Source organism: Cornus florida, unplaced genomic scaffold (assembly GCF_030987335.1).
Source record: "Cornus florida cultivar Cherokee Brave unplaced genomic scaffold, ASM3098733v1 CherokeeBrave_3.0.0_Hap2_Chr04, whole genome shotgun sequence".
Taxonomy (NCBI): Eukaryota; Viridiplantae; Streptophyta; class Magnoliopsida; order Cornales; family Cornaceae; genus Cornus; species Cornus florida.
This window is the reverse complement of record NW_026775574.1, coordinates 3749215-3764104: the sequence shown is the minus strand read 5'-3', so window position 1 is coordinate 3764104 and position 14890 is coordinate 3749215. Positions and strand designations below refer to the sequence as shown.

Sequence of the window (14890 nt, the reverse complement as noted above, 5' to 3'; positions counted from 1 at the left end):
GGCACAAGACATAGTTGGTAGTTGTTCCTCCACCGTGGCAGCTCCAGTCATCATAGCAACGACCACATCTGAGTATGATAGGCCTTGAAAGTCAACGTTTCTTGAAGTGATTGAATACTCTGAAGTCTGACGTGGTGACTCTACGGGTGAACCGACACTAGAGCGAGCATCATGGATGGAATGAGGTGAATCTGGTGGTGGAATCTCCTCTGGAACAACGTCAGGATTTTTGACATGTTGGGTTTTCATGTTCGCCGGCTTTGCAGGATTGGTTTTCACCAAATCTTGCTGATGTTTGGATGAAGCCATCGCCTGGGACTTGCTACGTGTTACAGGGTCCGCCAAGGTACTTCCATCACTTGATTTGGTCTTCGTGCCACTTTTCATGGTGGCTTTGGCGTCGACCTTTGCGGTAACGATGTTCTTTTGGGTTTTCTTCTCTGTCGGAGTCTTAGGGGCAGCCATAGAGTCGGATAGAGAAGAAACTTGCTGATAGGAGAAAGAGATGAGAGGCAAAGGAGGTCCCACCGGGCATGCCAGAAATTTGTACACACAAATTTTGTAAGTCTGCAATAGAAACAAAATATGAAGCAAATAATATAATTTTATTAATTTGGATAGATGGTGTATAATCCTCTGTAATATTCTTTACAAAAGAAAGAACTTGTCCTCTGATTCGATCTCCTTTTTTTGGTTGGTTGGATCCAAGGGCTACACAAGCTTGATCTTGAATCACCGTGGAATTTGATGAAGAACGGCACGTCTTTGGCTATGCTTGTTGTTGATCACCATGGAATTTGATGAAGAACGACACGATTTGATGTGCTTGGTGCTCTTCGTCTTTGGGTTTGGATGTTGGGGATGAGAGTTTCTGTATTTTTCTCTGGAATTCTAGATTTTCTGAATTTTTTTCCCTTCTTCTTCCTCCAGGCCTCTATTTATAAGCTTCTTGGATTAATAGGATGATGACACGTGTCATCTCCTGATAAGGATAAAATTATAACTGGACTGAGCCGGTTTTATTGTAATAATCCTTAAAAATAATTATTCCAAATATATTTTATTAGGAATAATTATCTTTCCATTTAATCATCTGGGCTGCGCTAATTAAATAATTTAAGTGGACCAAGCTTGGGCCAATTAAACAATTTAATTAAACATTAAACCCATATTGAATGGATTAATTTGTCAACACCAAAGTCCATTAAATTTTTAGTGTCTACGTTTCTTTCCTCTTTCCTCCGAAGATCAAGCAATTTATTAAATGGAAAAAGAACTGTACGGAGAAAGGCTAAAAGCCGATCAAGGGACAATATAAATTGACCCAATCCAACAATGCTGAAAGAACAAATTGGGACATGTGACCCATGAACCAAGCCCACAAAATGGGACATGTGTACATCCATATCACCCCAAGTCAATTGAGGCGATTAGGTCAATTCCGCTGAGAACAAGCCTCTGTTAAAGGCGAACCGGCTACTGGAGTGGTTCAATTTGAAGGTCTGGTGGGCGTGGCGGTGGCCGGATGAAAGAGGACGGCAAATCCAAAGCACTTCGGGCTCGGCGAAAAAAATTAAAAGTTTGGGGGAAAAAAATTAAAAAATCTTCAATTTACTGTTGTCTCTTATTTGCTTCAATTCATTGTAGCCGTAAAGATCAGAGGCTAGAGCTAACACAGGGTCTGAATCGTTTGATCGCTCTTCTCATCTAGCTTCAAGTCCATTTAATGGATGCTTATCACCAATAACATTCTAAAAGAAAAAAAAATGGGAATTATTTTGTATAATTATCATTCAATGCTTTCAAATTCATTTATTACCAAAAGACCCACCTCATCAGATTTTTCTCTTCACCAGGTCCGCTCCTTCATTCCTTCACGCCCTCAGATCATCACAAGAACATTGAAGATGGCCCAGCAAAGTTCTACACAAAACCCAAGTAAGAAAATTCCTTTTCATATCTCCGTGTGTGTGTGGGTGTGAGAGTGTTGAATTCCTTTTTTTTCAAAACAATTTGCTTATAATTTCTGTATATGGATCAAATAAACATGGGAATAACTAATACTCATTAACTTTAGATGATTAATATGCATAATATGTGGGATTTTTTTGTTCATAACTGATGTAGTTCATACAAGAAACCGGATAACATCCAGAAGTGGATAATCACAAATACATGACTTCTGATGCTCTAAATGCTCTAACACAAGCTTTTATGAGTTGAAGCTAACCTGGATATGCTATTGACACTTCAATGCTTATAATATGGTAATTGATTGTAGTGGTAAAACCTTGGAGTGTTGAGCATTAATTGTGGGTTCAAGACTTCAAGTTTGAGGGCATGAAATGTGTACATGATGCCTAAGGTTGGGCTGGGATCCCATTCTACCCTCCTAGTATGCTGCATTGACGGGATGACACTGGGTAGTGAGTAGTGACCTTTGACCTATTGAGAATAAATTTCATTGGGTGGACAGTATCATGGGGGGTTCAACTTGTTTATAGAAGGTGAAGAACATTTTATCGTCTTAAATTCGATTTATCGAATTTTTACTATTTGTTTTGTCAGTAAGGGTGTGTTGAAAAGTTAAAGAAGGAAGAATGTAGCTGAACGAATGCATCCGCAGATGAATTACCCCTCTTTTATTTATTTATTTTTTTACATCCCTCATAATCTATTAAGGAGCCGGAATGATTAGGCATGCCTCTCAAACAAAATCATTTTTGCACCTTCAATTCAGTTTACATAGTTGCTTTTATTTAAAACAGGCTTCTTCCATATGACTTTTTATATAGAGGTGTTAGAAAAAATTCTCGTGCAACAATCATTTGATAGTTCAGTATTTCCCCACCTGGAAAATCAATCTAGTAATAAACTTTCAAATGTATAAATTTATAAGGGTTGTCTTCCTTTTCTTCTTCCTGGGACTTCCACAAGTTTCTGTTACGTGATTTTGATGTGCTTCTCTGCCCAGTTCCAATGATCTTTGCGTACATTTTAAACAATGTGTCCATGATATCAACACATCCAATATCTCACGACTAGAGAGCATCAAACTCCTTTATTATTAGAAATGTTCCCAAGATATATTGTTAAATCCTTAGAACCTAATAGAAATAATTACTAATAGCGTTACTTATCAAAAAAATAATAATTACCAATAGCATCAACAAAAATAATGAAAAGGAACTCCAAATGTGATATTTTTAAGGGGAACTTTGATGAAGAAATTTTAGTTATGAGAACTGGTATGCAGTAAGTCCAGTCGGTTGCATACAGTTATTACTAATTTTGAATTCTGACACATTGGCGATTACTTATGCTTACCTCTTAAAACTGGATAAGATATTTTCTTGTGCTAATAAGTCGCAATCGTAATTTCAAACAACAACAGTGAGAAACTTGTTGGTATATTGAATGAAACTGGATCTACAGAGATCGTAATCTTGTGCCATGGTTTTCGATGCTCAAAGGTTGGTAATCTGTGATACTTGAAGTGCTATTTTTCTTCTACAAAGTATGTGGGGTGCATCGGTGGTGTTATGCAACTTATTAACTTAAACCTCTATCCTTATGTTTCAATTTGATTATTATCCATGTACTCCATTATTAACTGTTAACTTTTCCAAGTAGCATATCAATCCTAGTTACACTGCCAAATGCCAAAAATTATTTCTACTTTGGTAGTTTAGTAAGAATGAAATCCTATTTTAGAGAGCAAAATTACTTCAGGTGTTGTAGATTGCAGACTAGATCAGTAGGTACCTTTGAAATTTTCAACTTATATCATAATGTGGATACACTGTTCACATTCAGTGCATGCATGTACTCCTTGCTGCTCGTCTTGTAGAATTTTCAGGGTGTAAAATTTTTTATTTGCTGTTTTATCTTATCTGGTTCCCTGTCACTCTGGAGAGGTCATATATTGTAATTCTGCTGCGTGCTTGAAGTGTGAAATCATGTTTATTTTTTTGTCGGTTAGCAATGACTTCTTACCATGTTTGGGAAGAGCTGTGGTGTCTGCTAAAATTTCTGTAATTTTTTCTTTTGTCGTTTTTCATATGATGGGTTTATATTGGCCCCTAATCTTTTAAATTGGTTTTCAATGCATTTTTTTTTTTTTGGGCGTATTAAGGAAGAAATCCCGTGGTTTATGTTTTTTGTTGATGGCATAGTTTTGATTCAAAAAATTGAAGTAAAATTTAAAACTCTCCTTGTTTAATGTTGGGTAGCTTAGGCAGGTGGATCAGTGGCCATTTGAGCATCTTGTTAGAGCTTAACACTTGGCTAAGCATCCAATTGTTGAACATTGGAATGCATCTAGTTGCTAGGTGCTTGTTTTCTCTTGGATTGTGTCAAGATTTCTTATTTTGGACTGATGCAAGTTTTGTTGAAGTTGTTGCTCCTGTACTCTACTATTTAAGTGATTTTATTGAACGAAATCCCCCATTCATATGGGATTAAGGAAAGGATGATGATGATACCGAACCAAACCATTAACTATTTGTAAATAGGTATTGGTTCATGGGTCAAACAACTGGATTGTCCAATCCAATTAGATGCTCCTGCCAGGCTGCCATGAACTACCACAAATTACTATAACTTAACTTTACTAATAAACGAAACACAGTGAACAATACATATTGAGTGCTCTTTTTTTTCTAAAGGATTTTCCTAATATGCAACCCTATGATGGGTAGTGTGGAGTTTGGTAGATACTGTATACCAAGACCCAACTCCACGGATCTAACTTACCAAAATACCCGAATTTTTTGGGGGGTATTTTGGCAATTTCCGCACTTGTTATGTTGCCCTAGTGCGAGGGTATTTATTCATTATGAACTCTCTGTACCCGCTATTGTTTTGATTATCATAGTGAAATCCCTGCAACCCTTGGACGTAGCCCTAAATTTTGGGTGAACCAAGTGAAATCTGTGTTCTTGTTGTGTGTATTTGATCTCTTTCTTGTGTTTTCTGTTTAATTTTGCAACACCCTGGTGCATGGAACTGTGGGGTGGGCAAACTTTGGTTAGTGCTTATGTACATAATCACTGGAATTACTTTAAATTCAGCCAAGTACGCTCAGGAATAATAACGGCTTTAAACAAAATGAAAGACAATAATGCTGAGCTCATTGACTTTTTTGTGTAGATTTTGTGCAACCAACTTTGAGTAATACTTTTTTGAGAAATTAAAGTTGTACATCCATCAAGAGTTCACATAAAGTTTGAGGACTGATGTTTTGCTTGATTATAGAATTGATCTCACCACTCATGTTTCTATTCCAGGAGAGCAACACTATGGTGAACCTTGCTGTTGCTTTAGAAAATGAAGGACTCAGTACCTTCCGTTTTGACTTTCCTGGAAATGGGTAAGCTTCTTTGAATTGTAGGGGTGTAGAAACCGTGACCTTCATAGTTTCCACTCATTTGGTGGTGTTCATCCTAACTCTTAGCTTGGACATTCGCCTTCTTTTTGGCTGACTTGTAGCTTTATTTCTTTGCATCTTTTTTTATATATTTTTTAAAAGAATTAATTATGCTGATAAAAAAAAAGTAAAAAAGAAAACATCACCTCTCTGGCAAAAAAGTATAGTGTCATTTTAGTAAAGAATGGATCCAATTTACCTATGTACATTTTAGTCGTTACTATATAATAATTATGTTGAACTTGCTTTAATTATATTTTCCTAAAAATGGGATTCACTCCAAATAATCTGTTCTGTGTGCTTTAGATACATGGATATTGCTTTACTTCAATGAGCATGGTATAATTTTTGTTAAATCTTTTTTGAAGCTTTATTGATTATTGGCAGTGAGAGTTCAAAATAATGAATGAACATTTGTACAATTATCTCGATTCATTTAGAAGTGATTGAAGAATTGTTACTTGTGTCCATTAAGACACACCCCAATAACTTCATTGAAAAATATAAAAAGTAACATCACCAAAGTTTTGTTACATGGATTAGTGAGCTAGCAATATGCAGTGTTCCCGTGGTTACATGAATTGTATGCCACAAAGGGTGATCAATCTGTGTGATGCTTATCAGAGTTGTGAGTCAATAGAGTTGAGATGTATTGTATTGTAAAAAAAAAAAAAAAAAGAGAGAAATAAAAGAAAAAAGAATTGAAATGTCTAGTTCTTTTCAGTGCATGGAAGAAAAGTAACAAAGGTAAACAAAATTGAAATGACTTGTTCATTTCACAACAGAGTTGTGAATCAATAGAGCCGAGATGTAATGTAACCTTCAATAGAGAAAATTTAAAATTAAAAAAGGAATTGAAATGTCTTGTTCTTTTCGATGCATGGAAGGGAAGTAACAAAGGTACTCACACACACACAGATGAAAAATAAATAGAAAATAAAGGAAAAGAAAAAGAAAGTTGGAGAGGACCTTACTATTGGAGTTTTGTTAAATGTAGTGCATTTATCTCTTCCGGTTCCCTGGAGATGCAGTCACTTCATTTTTAATTGAGTATTTGAGAGCTGACTTCTTTAACAGCCACGTAACTTCCGATATGTATTTTTTCTTTTCTAAAAGGAGTGTATTAACCCTGGAATCTTCTTGTGGTTATTTGATGATTGCATTAGTTTAGGCTGTTGTTCCTATCATCTTCCTAGTCTGCAGACTTCTTTGGAAGAGATTTCTCCACTTGCACACCTTACTCTTCAGTTAAATTTAATAAACTCTCTTCTTCTAGAAAACAACTAAAAATCTAGTCTAGCAATAGCTTTCTAGAATTTCCATCTTATATAGATGTGTGTAGTCTGTAATTAAGCCAAAACCTTATAGAATGACATTGTTGTGTAAATAAATAATGATGATGTCAAGCAACGTAAATTGAATCTACTGAACAAGTTATAACATGGTTAGATTGGGTCCATTAGTAAAGAAAATCCATTTCACCTTTTCTGATGTGACACTATTTGAACCATGGCATATCATATTCCGGAAATGATTGGTGCTGTACTCCATCCATACTAGTAATGTTTTGCATCATGTTGGAGTTGTTAAGGCAACTTTATGATGCTTATATACACTTATATAAGTTTTCCATTCTGCATTATTGGAGTCATATTGCTGTTCACAACTTCACATTTGACTTAAAATTTATACTGAGTAATACTGTTTTTTAGGGTAAGTGAAGGTACATTGCAGTATGGTAACTATTGGAGAGAGGCTGAAGACTTGCATGCTGTAATTCAACACTTCAGTGGGGCAAACTGGCTAATAAGTGTGATTCTTGGTCATAGTAAAGGTGTGCCTGTTTATAGTAGATATTCATCTACAAATTTTTCCCACTGAAATAGCTGGAGAAAAACACGGTTTATGCTTAAAAATAAATAACGTGTGATTTCCAAGTTAGAACAGTTGATTCAGTCTGTTAGAGGATCTAGAATAAGCAAATTCAAAGAAGATAGAAGAAAATAACTGCTTCAGTTACTTGGGGAACCCACTTAAAATGTTGAATTCTAATTTTATAGGAGTGCCTTTGTTTTTTTTTTTTTTTTCAATATAGGTAGTATTCGGTTGATTTTGTTTATTTTAGACATGTTTTCATGATTTAAAACTTCCCAAGACGTGTACTATGGTGGTGGGCCATGTGTCTAATTTTAGGTCTTTTGTATGTTGTTTGTAATATATATATTTTATGTGGCCTCAAGTACTCATAAGATTGACTGTACTAGTCGAAATTTCCAGTTAAAATTCAGAATAATATGGAGCCTACATATCTCTTTCCAGTTAGAACAAAATTTTGAGCAATTATGCTCTTTTGGGAGTTGTCTGATATAAACCCTAGGTGTGTGGTGCTTATGAGATTCTAGGAGTGATTCCTAAAATATTTCCTCCAGCTCTTTGCAGTTCGCCAAGCAGATTCCTCTGATTCAATTTCAATTGTTGTTGTTGTTTTTTTTTTTTTTTTTTTTAATCACAAAGGCTTTTTCTTAACCCAAGCCTTTCTTTATTCTATAAGCCCCGTATTAAAAAATAAAAATGCCGTCCACATCCTAAATCTTCTCTAGAAATCCACAAATGTATCACCTTTAAAACCAAGGCAAGACCATTGTTTTGCTATGTAGACAACCTACAGTGTCCCCCCAAAAATTTTGAATATTTTTTTTTAGTATAGGGAAAAAAAATTAGTATAGGGAAAAAAGAAAAATTGTATGGGATGGTCTATACTTGGCCCCCCCAAAATTTTTTTTTCTCTAATGGGCCTTTAACAAATTTAGGCCCAAATTCATTTGCGATATAATAAGATTTTTTTTTCTTTCTTAGTTGGTACTCACACACGCATGTCTCTTCTGAGACTTGAATCCCTGACCTCCCTTTGGGAAGTAAGAGGTCGATACCGCTAGGCCACTGGCCCGTTGGTAATATAGTAAGATTGTATATATATATATATATATATAATATACTCAAGCTTTGTATAGTTGTTGTATATGCTGATTGTCGGTAGGAGAAGTAGTGATAGGCTAGTTGTTTCAAATCGATGACTAAAGGAGAATTTTAACTGTACTTTTTATAATAAGGCAAAACGGATGTGAATATGTAAATTCCCTTTCTTTCTCCTTTTATCTTCTGTTTTACTTTTCCGTTTAAAGCTTCTGTCAATATTAAAAACCCTATTTTTTTTTTTTTTTTTGTCAAATACTCTTCTATACATTATTTCTATACCATGGATTAGGAATATATATATATATATATAACATTATCAATCAATTAAACAAAAATCTCATTTTGTCAATATATACTTTTCCCCAACTTTTATTAATTGATTCAGTGATTTGGTTCCAAATTGCAAAATAAAAAAAAAATCTCTTTCACTCTTGAGTTGAGATCAAAATTGAGTAATGAATAGGTCAGATTCTCGAATACCATATAAATTACTCCATCTATCCCAAAGTAAACAACTATTTTGGGACGAAGGGAGTATATAATCATAAATTTTTTATACATATAATATATGTATATTTTAAAAATTTTCAACATTTACTTTTTTAATGTTGCAATTCATACTTATTCTTTAAATTGTTTTTTTTTTTTTAATTTTACAAATTGACAAAAATTTGGCTAGATATATATTTGTATGAATATAATGAATAGTAAAAAAAAAATGGCTTGAAATAGTCTTATGGTAATGACCTAATGTTGCTTCGAAGTCCCCCCCCCCAAACCACAAAATCCTGGCTCTGTCCCTGGCGAGTCTTCCACTCTTTTAGATATATAACCTACACACTTTCCATGACTTACACCATCATATGGTCAATTGTAGTTAGCATTATTGAGTTTTTGAAGTATTTGCCTACAACAACAATATAAAGCTGCATACAGCCTTCGATAACATCCCACTCCAATGGACACATTCTGGGTCAACATTGAGTTGTATGTAGGGCACACCTCTTTCCTTAGTATTTGTGTATCGACATTTAAATAAAATCCATGTCTTAGATTTGTGGTAAAATTAAAATATATTCCAATTATTGCAGCCCAAAAAAGATTAGGATTGTAGGCCTCAATCCAACCAAATCTGCTCACAATTCCTAAAATGAAACAAAACTCTAGTGAACTGTAGATACTCCACCCATGGTTGTTTATTTTTGAGGACTAGGATGACAATTATTTGTTTAAGATGAACTGGATCTCGATTACGTAACCATCAAAGGATGGGGGGATGCTTTATTTTCATATGAATTCACTGTGACAAGTAAAAACTCAATACATCATGTGGTGTAATTTTTCAGTTTTGTTTTTCAAGGGTCAGCTTTGAAGTCCATTTTGGTAACCATTTACTTGTCCACATCATATTTTATCTGCAAAAATCTGTATCACTGAAATTAATCCATGCAGGAGGCAATGTCGTGCTCCTATATGCATCTAAAGATCTTGATATCTGCATGGTTGTCAATGTTTCTGGCCGTTATAATCTGAAGGGAGGCATTGAAGATAGCTTGGGTAAAGACTTCATTGAAAGAATCTAGAAGGATGGTTTTATTGATGTTAAAAATAGATCAGGTAACTTATAGATTCTTTTGTGTAGCTCTTACGTAATATGTATTTTTTCCTTTTGAATTTTAGTTTCCCCCTTCCTTTCTTCTGTCTCTGTTTTATGAAATTTTAGTTATAGGAAAAATTGGTCTTAGTCCATGTCCAATATATGCATGAATAATTTAATTGATTTTGTATGCCTCTAAATTCAGAGTTAAAGTAGTTCTGTTAGTTTTGCTCTCCTTAGCATTGTATGGATTTGATATGCTTTATTACCATGTTTTTACGTGTTTACTCTTAATTTAGCCCTATGCCTGCCAAGAAACTTTGTATTTATTTACATGTAATATGATAATGTTTATTCGACTGATTTGTAGTTCTTTCGATGAAGGCTGTAGGAGAATGTGACTTTCCTGCAAATGGTTAGAAGTGTTATGGAGATGATGGCGTGTCTGACTGATAACTTTTTTTTTTCCCTAATTGAAATTGTATTAATGATAGAATGAAAACAATATAGTGCAAAGGCAAAAGTGAAAGCATACCTCCACTGTACAACACAAAAGGAATAACAAATAAAAAAGATTACGAGTTGTGTTGATATTTGACAGTTGCATCATTAAATTATGTTCTCCGAAGGGTTGGCAATAAAAAATCAATAAAATGCATCCTAAAAAATTTATTAGTAAATAAATAAAATGAATCCTAGAAAATTTATTACGAAATCAATAAAATGCTTCCGACACAATAGGAAAATTCTAACATAATTTTAGGTTGTCTTCTGATTTTGCCAAAACGATTTATTATGCACTTATTGTGTATAATAAATATATATACATGACGGCTGACAAAAAGGCTCCTTTTGTAGGAGAAGTTGATTATTGCGTGACTGAGGAAAGTGTGATGGGTCGCTTAAACACATATATGCATGAAGCATGCCTCAAGATTGACAAGGAATGCAGGTCAGAACAAAGCCATATCCATCTTATAGATTATAATTATGTTTATTCAATTTTTAAAATTATGTTGATTGGGTACTAGCATGATCACCAGGTTTTAAAAAAATATTATATGTAGGAAAAAAATCCACAGATCGAATGGAGTTTGTTATTACCATCCTATCTTTAATCCCCAAGGCCATAATTTATAATCCATTTGGTAGGCAGGAGAGAGAGAGAGAGAGAGAATCTCTGGTAGTGTATATATATATATGTATATAATCAAACTTTATTCATCTTTTGCTTGTCATATTGTATCACTTAAGATCAGAACATCCTAAAACTAAGAGGGAGTAACCAAAAATATATCCAAGCTCATGGCTACATATAAGACCTCAAATTTCATTCCTAGAACCTCTAAAAAATTTAAAAATGAATATTATGGCAAGGTTATAAACTCCTTATATTACTGGGAAAAAAACTTCAAATTGACAAACTTCCATGCAATATTCTTCGTGGATCTTGCGTCAAATAGCTCTAATTACAACTTCTAGGTCTTAATGTATTTTCTCACATCCTTTGACCTGTCAGCCCCTGTTCTTTTCACTTGTCTTGTGTTCAATTGGTAATGTATCATACTCGGTTCAGTGATCTCTATTGCATGGCTAGACCGTTTCAGCTACTCTCATCTTGACTCTTGGTATAATTCTTCTCACAGTATGCAATCTTCTTTAACCCTATCATCTCTTGCCTTGCCTTGTATTGAATCTCTAACACCCTCATGTCAGTAGTGTGTATTTTATGGTTTTTTTTTTTTTTTTTTTTTTCCATTATCAGTTTTTATACCCCCATAATAACAATGCCATGTGATTTTTTGCATCAAAGAAGAACTCATTTTTTCTGTTATAGAGAATGAAATTGCATTAGCTATCTTCACTGACCAAACCATGAACTATTTACATATACCGTGAAAAACATGCTGGGAGGAAGCCATGGCCATGAATGAGCTCTCAGACAAACTCATTCCAATAAGCTCCGTGAAGTTGGCTATTGCAATTAATTACTCATACAATTGGATGTTAAACTATACCTTTTGATAGTTGTATATATATGCATGCATGCATGCATGTATTTATCTATGGATTTGAAAACTTACTCACAGTTGATTGTTCATTCCAGTGATTGTTTAGTTGGTTGTCATAGTTCACATGACCTTTTTATTTATTTTATGGTTCGTGTGAATATTGTACATACATGGTTTTGATGGTCCATGGATCAGCTGATGAAGTTATCCCCGTCAAAGATGCATTGGAGTTCGCCAAATCATACCTAACCACAAATTACACATGGTTGAAGGAGCAGATCATGGATATACTACACATCGAACTGAATTAGCTTCTGTTGTTATCCCGTTCATCAAGGAAGGTCTGCAGCAAGGCAAGGATATTTCTCAGTACTCTCGTGTCCAGTGACCAACAGACCTACATATTTAGTAGGATTTCAAGAGATTTTAGATCTATATAGAAGTTCAATTTCTTTACCTTTCTCATGATACTAACTCAATTATATATATACAGGTTCTTAGTGGAAACGACCACTGATTTTGTGAGAGATGTTTGAGCCAAACTGCATCTGGAGCTCTTATTAAGCAGGAAACCCTTTCTTCCTCATCCCCATTGTTGGCTCCTGATAAACAGAATTAGGGTTTAAGCATCAATTGCTACTTGATACACGGCTGATTCGACCAATACCATGTTCTCTCTGTCGCATAATGAATTTTGTGGGAGTAATTGGTTGTCTGTTATTCACCCCAACCCTTGTTTCCTTGCAACATTTGTTGTGGTTAAGCTTGATTAACAGAATTGTTATTAACTTTGTATTTACATTTTCTTTTTCTACCCTCCATAGAATCTTCAACCAATAAATCCAGGGGTTAACCTCCAGAATGACAGGTCTTTGAATCTTTAATCTGATTCCCATAAAAGTGGCTTAGGTGCAGAAATGTTGCGGCTGAATTTGGCGAAATCTTAAACCTTGCTTTTTACTTTAGCCCTAATATCCAGTTTATTCACAAGAAGATTTAGTTAATGTAACACAAGTCTCCTGCTTCCAATGAAGATATAAGAGAGGACCTCAAAAGCCAGTGTTAGAAATAGGCTTGCTTTCTACCCCTGAAAGTTAAAACTATTCAACAGTAGAACCCTAAAATGATTGCCCCACTTGACATTTTGGCCAAACAATACTAATAATATATGTGAATGGCATTATCAAATCATCATGGAGGAACATTATAGTTTTGATTGGCAATAATAATGGGAGAAAGCCACTGCATATGATATGCCACCATACAAAAAGCAACATCATTCCTCTATTCACACATATTAAGTTAAAAATGGCATGCTTAAAAGAGTTCTAATATTGTCCCCGCGGGTTTTTTACCAGGAGTAATAGAACTGTCGGACTTTGCAACTATTTTCGACAATTTTGGAAAAACTGCTGGTCTATTTTGACGAATTTTGACAAGTTTTTGAGCTCGTCACGAGCCGAGTCCGAGTAGACACCATAAACAAACGAGCCGAGCCTGAGCAGACCCAAACTAGGCTCAGTTCATTTACAGTCCTACTTACCGGGTTGAACTGTGGATGTTATTCAGTCTAGTCCAAATTAAACCCTCATTCCTGTGTTACTCTGAAGTCTGAAATCATAATGCCCTTCATTATGTTTTACCAATGGGTCAAAATTTTACCTTTAAAAAAAAAAAAAAAAAAAAAAAAAATCCAAAATTTTCAATTCGAACCAGAAATTTTTATAAAATTCTAGAATGCGTTGCAAAATTCTTAAGACACCCCTGGCGTTGGCCCATACAAAATTGAAATATCGCGTGGAGTGTATATATATATTTTTTTCGCGTGGAGTGTATTGATATTTAAATTTATTAGGAGGTACATATTTGTAATTTACACTAACGCTACGTATGGAATACTAGATTTGATGGGATTTGATCATTTGGATTTGGAAACAGAATTTACCTTGTTTGGTATCATCGGATTAAAAATGGGATTTAAAAATAATGGGATTTCAAATGCCGTTTTAAACACGTTCTAAATCTGGTCTAAAAAGCATGGATTTGACTGAACTTGAAAGATAAATACTTTTTAAATTAATATTTTCGTAATTAACCTTATTTACAATCTCCCTATTAACTCTAACATATTAGCTATATATATTTTTATCTCTGAGTCTTGAGAATATATACAAGTTAGTAATCAAATATCATCATTTTTTATTTGGTATTTTCCAAGCAAATTGATCCACCATCAGTTTTGTATTTTTCTACAAAGTATATTACAAAATTTTATAAACAAAAATATCAACGAGCCAGTGATTTAGTGGTATCAGCCTTTTACCTCCTAAAGGGAGGTTAGAAGTTCAAATCTTAGAAGAGACAAGTGTGTGTGAGTACCAACTAAGAAAAAAAAAATTTATAAACAAAAGTCATACAATCTAATCATTCACAATTCACACCGTGCAATAAAATTTATATTTACATAATATAGATTGAATGAATAATGATTACACTTTTATATAAAAAAAATATAAAAATTTATCACGGACATGGGCCTTGACCATCTCTTATTGCACACCAACAAAGAGTCCCTTATGCAAGACTATCAATCTACATACCAGTGAAAATCCCTTGGATTAAACCATGTTTGGCAAAAAAATTTAGGAAAGAAATTAAATTAAGATTATTGGGTATTTCTAAATTTGGGTTCTTATTTCTTGATTAGGTAAAGTGTAGCATTATCTTACTAGTAAAAGAATTATGTAATTTCGTTCACAACTCCTAAAAAATAATAATAATAATAAAGGTAACGCTAGCTAACTAGTGTAGCTAAACAGAGCTCACTTAAAAATAAAAACAATAATTGTGTAAGGTTGTGGCAAATTTAGGCCCCAA

At 34.1% G+C, this 14890-nt stretch overlaps 1 pseudogene; it reads left to right on the top strand.

The window, feature by feature from the left end:
- The first annotated feature begins 3178 nt into the window (after positions 1-3178).
- LOC132304625 (uncharacterized) lies at positions 3179-13712 on the top strand (annotated as a pseudogene).
- The last annotated feature ends 1178 nt before the right edge of the window (positions 13713-14890 follow it).